The sequence below is a fragment of the Tupaia chinensis genome, unplaced genomic scaffold (genome assembly GCF_000334495.1).
Source record: "Tupaia chinensis unplaced genomic scaffold, TupChi_1.0 Scaffold000309_1, whole genome shotgun sequence".
Classification (NCBI taxonomy): domain Eukaryota; kingdom Metazoa; phylum Chordata; class Mammalia; order Scandentia; family Tupaiidae; genus Tupaia; species Tupaia belangeri.
The window spans coordinates 2,635,989-2,642,242 of NW_006159800.1; the positions used below are offsets into that span (position 1 = coordinate 2,635,989).

The following is a 6,254-nucleotide window of genomic DNA, read 5'->3' on the forward strand; positions in this document are numbered from 1 at the left end:
GATTTTTAAAACATTGGTTGAGGTAGCACAGAGGTAATTCATCTGAATCCACATGGAGAGGTACTGAGAGGCCTTACAGTACATGTCAGCTGAGCAAGTGCCTGTCATTCAGGTTGGCTGAAGCTGGGGATGGATTAAGGCATGAGGACCTTATTAGGGATCTCTTTCTCTCTCTCTCTCTCTTTCTCCTTTGTAAAGTAATAAGTTGAAAAAAAAAATCAAACAAAAAAACCTCAAAAACATAAGTTGATTAAAACACATAGAAAGAAGTATGAAAAACTTCTGTAAAATAAAACACATGTTAAACATGTTAAAATTCTGAATTATTTGGGCCAGTAAGTGGCATGTTAGTTAGGGTGGCTGGATCCCACATGGCTGACTGGTTCCAGTCCTGGGCCCTACAGCTGGAAAAAACATGCCAGACATGTGTGCGTGTGTACCCAAAATCCTGAGAGGAAAATGGAAAAGAAGGGACACTGTGGCATGGCTACCCCCACCCCTGGATGGGGGTGATTTCTTACTTTTCCTTCCCTCTCTATCTCTTGCTCTCTTTCTCTAGTGAGTGCATACACCCTATAGCAAACTCGGAGGGGTAAAAAAGGAAAAGAAAAAAAGAATTCTGATTCTTGAATCATTTCATTATTGCACTATGGCACCCTAGTAACTCTTGAGTCGAACTAAGCCTCCTAAATATAGCTTCATTGCAGTTTGTGAACTATGTTATTCTTTGTCATTGTCCTTCAAGGCTTTCTTTTAGGATTAAGATGGCTAGATGAAAGGTATTTTCAAGTTTTGTAACTCCATTACATCTTTTCTCAATGAAAGCTTTCCAATCTATGTTGTTCTTTTCCATTGATGCAACTCTCCAGGCAAAGTAAGCTCTAGCCAGTCTGACTGAAACAAATATGGTTGTCCTTTATGCCAACCATCAGTAAACAAGGAAACTCCAGATAGACAGCTACTCCCTGATAGGGGTCATTCCTGTATCGCAGAAGCTGCTCTTTGTGCCAGTAGAACTATGGGAATGAGTTCCTGGCAAACAAGATCGTATTGCTGGGCTGGTTTTCTAGTTCTGTGCACAAGCACTCTATCACCTAGGCCCAGGCCACTACATACAAATCCGTATGCTTGATGATTGTTCCACTTTATGTGCTCTTTGCTCATCATACAGAATTCTGTTTCTTTTCTCTGTTGCTAATACCACTCTATTTGCATCTTTATTTCCTACTGAAAGGGTTCCTCCCAGTGTAGCAGCCAAAACATATTTAATCTGGACAAGTTTGCCAGATGGGCTGAATGTAGTCAAGGAAAAACTGTCACCACACTCTGCCATCTTTACTCAGAGTACCAAAGTGTGTCCGCACACATGCGCACTGCAACAGGGATCCACAAATGGTTATTTAAATTCCACTGAGGAAGACGGGAGCATTGAGTCTGTGATACTGCTGCAGGGTAAGTGTTTCCAAAGAGCAGCCTAACTGGCAGTAATGAATACACTTATTAAAATGTCCCTTGAAAGTATGCTATTCTTGATGAATTTTTCATTTTAGGGTAACTGTATTGTTTTGGATTTGGTACATAAACAAATTAATTTTTATATAATACTCTTTAAAATCTTAGTAACTGAAATTGTCTTAGTATAAGACTTTGCTTGCTCGAACTTTTTTTTCCTTTTTTTTTTTACATTTTCTTAGTCTTGACACAGTTCAGATATATGTGCCACACAGTAGATCACAAGGCAACCAGGTCACTATTTATTTCCTCTAAGAATCTACTGTCCGGTGAGGAGGCATCAATGAAGGCATATGCCAAGCTAGAGGGTAAGTACTTACTTTGTAAGAGAACTCACAGAGATGCTGTGAAGACACATAAAAAGGTTCACATTTGAAGCTGTGTGTGTCGGGGTCACTGCAGCCTTAATCCCCTCACTGGGGAAAACAATAACCTCAACCATCATGTTCTGTAAAGAATTGGATAAACCAATCATTGACATTTATATTTAAGTTCTTTTTCACATATATGAACTCTTCAAAAAGTTCATGGAAATGTGTATTGTTGAAAAAAATAATATGCATGTGGCCAGCAGATGGAGTAGTGTTTACATCATCGGACTCCCACATGGCTGACCACAGTTTGAATTCCAGACCTGGTGACTTGAAACTCACACCAGGCACATGGGTACACATGGCCAAGTTCCCAAAAGGAGAATGGAGGAGAAGGAAATGTAGCATGGCCATCTCCCCCGAGGAGTGATTTCTCACTTTTGGTCTCACTGTTTCTGTCTCTCTCTCTCTCTCTCTCTCTCTCCAGTGAGGGCATACAACCTAAGAACAAACAAACAAACAAACAAAACTCCACAGAAAACAAAACAAACAAACAAAAACAACTATGCACTTTTTTTTTTTTGCACTGAACCAAACATATACTTAATTTCATCTTTTTTTTTTTTTGCAAACTTTCAGATACCCTTTCCCATATGTGTATATATCTCTGTCTTTGTTTATTCAGGCTGTAATAACAAAATATCACAGACTGGATGGCTTAAATACCATAGACTTGATGCTTAGTAAAAAAAAAAAGAAAAAGAAAGAAATTTATCTCTCACATTTCTGGAACTCAGGATGTGCCAGATCAACACACAGACAGATTCAATGTTTGGTGAGTGTTCTCTGATTTATAGATGGCAGTCCTAGCTATGCCTTCAAATGATGGTGATGTTAATGAGCTCTCAAACTTTCTTTATAAACTTTCTTTCTTTTCTTGAGGCATACATGTCCAAATGCCTGGAGTGTATTTTAAGCCACCAGGTAGAGGACTAAAACATTTTGCCATGTAGGATCCAGCCACCTTAAGCACCATGTAGGATCCAACACTTTCGCCACCATGCCACCAACTGGTCCAGGACACTAATGCTTTATGATTAGCCCTAACCACTTCTCCAAGGGTCTACCTCCACAAACAAACATCTCTTGACTAGGATTTCAACAGATGATTTTTTACGGGGTCACTAGCATTCAGCCTATAACTATATTTTTTTCGCAGCACTGTATAAAACATAAATAAATATATATGTAATATAATATTAACCTCACTTTACAGATTGGAAAATTTAAACGTATAAGGCTAAGTGATTTTCACAAGGGTATAAAGCTAATAACTGAATGAAGCAGAATTCCAAACGAGGCTCAGTTGGCTATAGGCACTTCATTATTTAACTATCTAAAAGTAAGAAAAAAATAAAATAAAGGGCAGAAGGGTTTGACTTTATTTGTATCCTCGAAAATGATGACTTCAGAGATAACTACCTAGTGATTCCTCAACTTTTAAGTAGTCCATGTATCTGCCACTCGCTGCAACCTGTGGTGCAAACGGAATGTGCATTAGTGGTAACGAATCATAGTCAGTCTGGTTTGGCTTTCAATTATGAAATGGTAAGACACCCAGCCAGACTCACGTTCCAATTCCTGTGTGTTATACTTGGGTCTCAAGTCTTCCTCAGAGCCACCAGATAGTCTCTGCTATTTACAAAAACATTTCTTGGGTCTCTGTCTTGAGGTGTCTTGCACAGCAGATATTTTGACATACAGTTCAGCACCAACCTTCTGTGAAACGTCTGGGCTCTTGACACAGATATTATCTCTTACAGCTCCTTTTGTGCTTGGATGAGATCTGTTATATAGTTCTCTTCAGCCCTTTTGGATTATGAAATAGCAAATGCTCTCACTTTCTCACATAGGCACAGCCACAGCTTGATACCAAGCCTGGTATCACGCAGTCCTGTCTTACAGGTATGTGGTATTGGCCATGGAAATGGATTCCAAAGATGTGCCAAATGACTCACAGCAGACTTTAGTCAAGATTGCTCCACTGCTCCCCTCCCCAAAGACAGCTAGCATTTGAATTTTTGTCATATACCAATTCAATTAATATACCTCTGCCTCATCTCTTTAAGGAGAGAACCTTGCTTCACATTTCTTAAAATCACAGCATCACCTTTGCCCTGTGAGTTTTTCAAATTTTTTTCACTCAAACACTGGTATTAGATTTGAAGTCATCCCCTAGGATCACCGGTTGCATTCATGTTTATTGAAAGATTGATAGTATAGTTGGAAAAATTCACTGCAAGATGCCCTAGGGTCTATCTTTCCTTACAGCAAATCACCATGCAATGTGGTTCATTTTATATAGGTAAGATAACTGTGTTACGATGATGCAGCTTGGAGACTGAAGTTGAATGTCTTCGCTGAATTGGAGGTTGGAATGACACCTGGGCCACCTGGGCACTATTTGTGACAATCAAGAATATATCATTCAGTTCTCTATAAAAGCAAGTGCCCCTCCAGTTTCTTTTCATGCAAATGATGCAACAGGGCCAAGCTTGCAGCTTTGACACTCACTGGCTGCTCTGAAACCTTGCAGACAGAAACATGGTCTCTGACTGAGAGGACAAGAATGGCCAGTGCCCTATATTCACAAGTAGACTATGGCAGCATTCTCATTTCACTCCCCTTGTTAGCATGCATCGGCAGCAACATGTTGGATGAGGATGTGGCAAAGCACTTCTGCTGGACGTGATGATTTCCTTCTTTTCCTCTTTATTTGAGCCTCAGTATGTCAGGTGGCAGCTGTTTAAAAAGAAAATCTTGAAAGATTGCCAGTAATCTATTGTTAGACACAACTGAAAGGTAAACCCCTGAGGTCATCTGTGACCTGAGGGCAGCCTCTGGCCATCACAACCCTTAGATGGACAGTCAAATCCTTCAGAAAAGAGTTAAAAAGCTAAATAAATGCAAAGAGTGTCTTGACTTTATAGTGATCAGTTTTATTCAGTGAATCATTTTTCCTCATACTTGACTGCATGTGTTAGCAAACTAATTAGTCCTACCTATTGGGTGAAATCAGTTGGCAAAAGGGAAAAGTAAAATTTGTTAACGATATATAAAATTGGCAAGGAGATTGGATTTTTTTCCATTCTCATTGGCAATAAAGTAGAAAAATATGGTAAGGTAAATAAGAGAAGATTAGGCTCATAAAGGGAAAAACTGCCAATTGTTTACCTTTCCAGCTATTCTAAAAAGCATGCTACCAGACAAACTAGGGCTAATTCCTAAATATCAGTAAGAAAAGATAAGAAGCTATGTTGTATGTGTGAATACCTCTATATCCGCTGTATATTTATTCAGTTCTGCTTGGTAAGAAGCTATGTTGTAAGTGTGAATACTTCTATATCCGCTGTATATTTATTCAGTTCTGCCTAAAGGAAAAAAAAAAAAGAAACCATGGCTGGGAATCAATGACTTTAGGATTCATTTCTACTGCTATGATTCAATGGAATTAAGAATATTATGAAGGTGTTATAATTTTAAATGCAGCTAATATGTCTCTGGAAGCACTGTTATTACAGATGGTGGGGAGTTACATCTCCTATTTGTAATAATAGCAATGAGTGCAATGCAATTCATCAGAGACGTTCATGAGACACAAGAAAGTGCTGACTACAGCCAAATGGAACGAGGAGATAAAGGACACAGTGCAGCATGGGAAAGAATTCTGGAGAAAATTAATGTGCCCCTACAGGGATATCTGCTACTTAATAATAAACATGCTTTCAGAAAACTGAAAGTAAATGAATGTGAATAAAGGGTAAAAGTTAATCAAAACAAGTCTACTAAATGGTAAGAGATATCAACTAAAGAGGCAAGGAAATATGTGGAATGGAAATGTGAGATTAGGCTGGTCCCACAACACAGTGGTTAAGCACTGTACGTTGTGAATAGGATCCTATATGGCCAACTGTGGTTCAAATCCCAGCCCCAAAGTCTAGAAACATGTTGAGTATGTGTGCATGAATGCACATATGCCCCAATTCCCTATGGGATAGAGAAATGAAGAAAAATTACTGTAGCGTGACCACACCTTGCTGGAGTAGGGTTTGTTTTTTTTTTAAATTTTTCTCTCTATCTTTCTCTCTGGTTAGCGTATGTGCCAGAGAGAAAGTGAGAGAGAGAGAGAATGTGAAATTACAAAGGAATATATATATATATATATACACACAGAGCAAGAGAAAGAGAGAGCGAGAGACTTTTTAAATTTATAAAAAATAAATAAATGAAAATGGCACAGTTTCTAGATAACTAGTACCCAATTTCCTCTAGTTTTAACATCTTTCATTGCTATGGTAAATTTGAGAAAATTAATGAGTGAATATATATATATATATATATTCACACACACACATATATACATATATATAT

General features: G+C 38.4%; 1 pseudogene; it reads right to left on the reverse strand.

Annotated features, from left to right (window-relative positions):
• Positions 1-730: 730 nt before the first annotated feature.
• LOC102488247 (proteasome subunit alpha type-2 pseudogene) lies at positions 731-1,333 on the reverse strand (annotated as a pseudogene).
• Between the last annotated feature and the right edge of the window lie 4,921 nt (positions 1,334-6,254).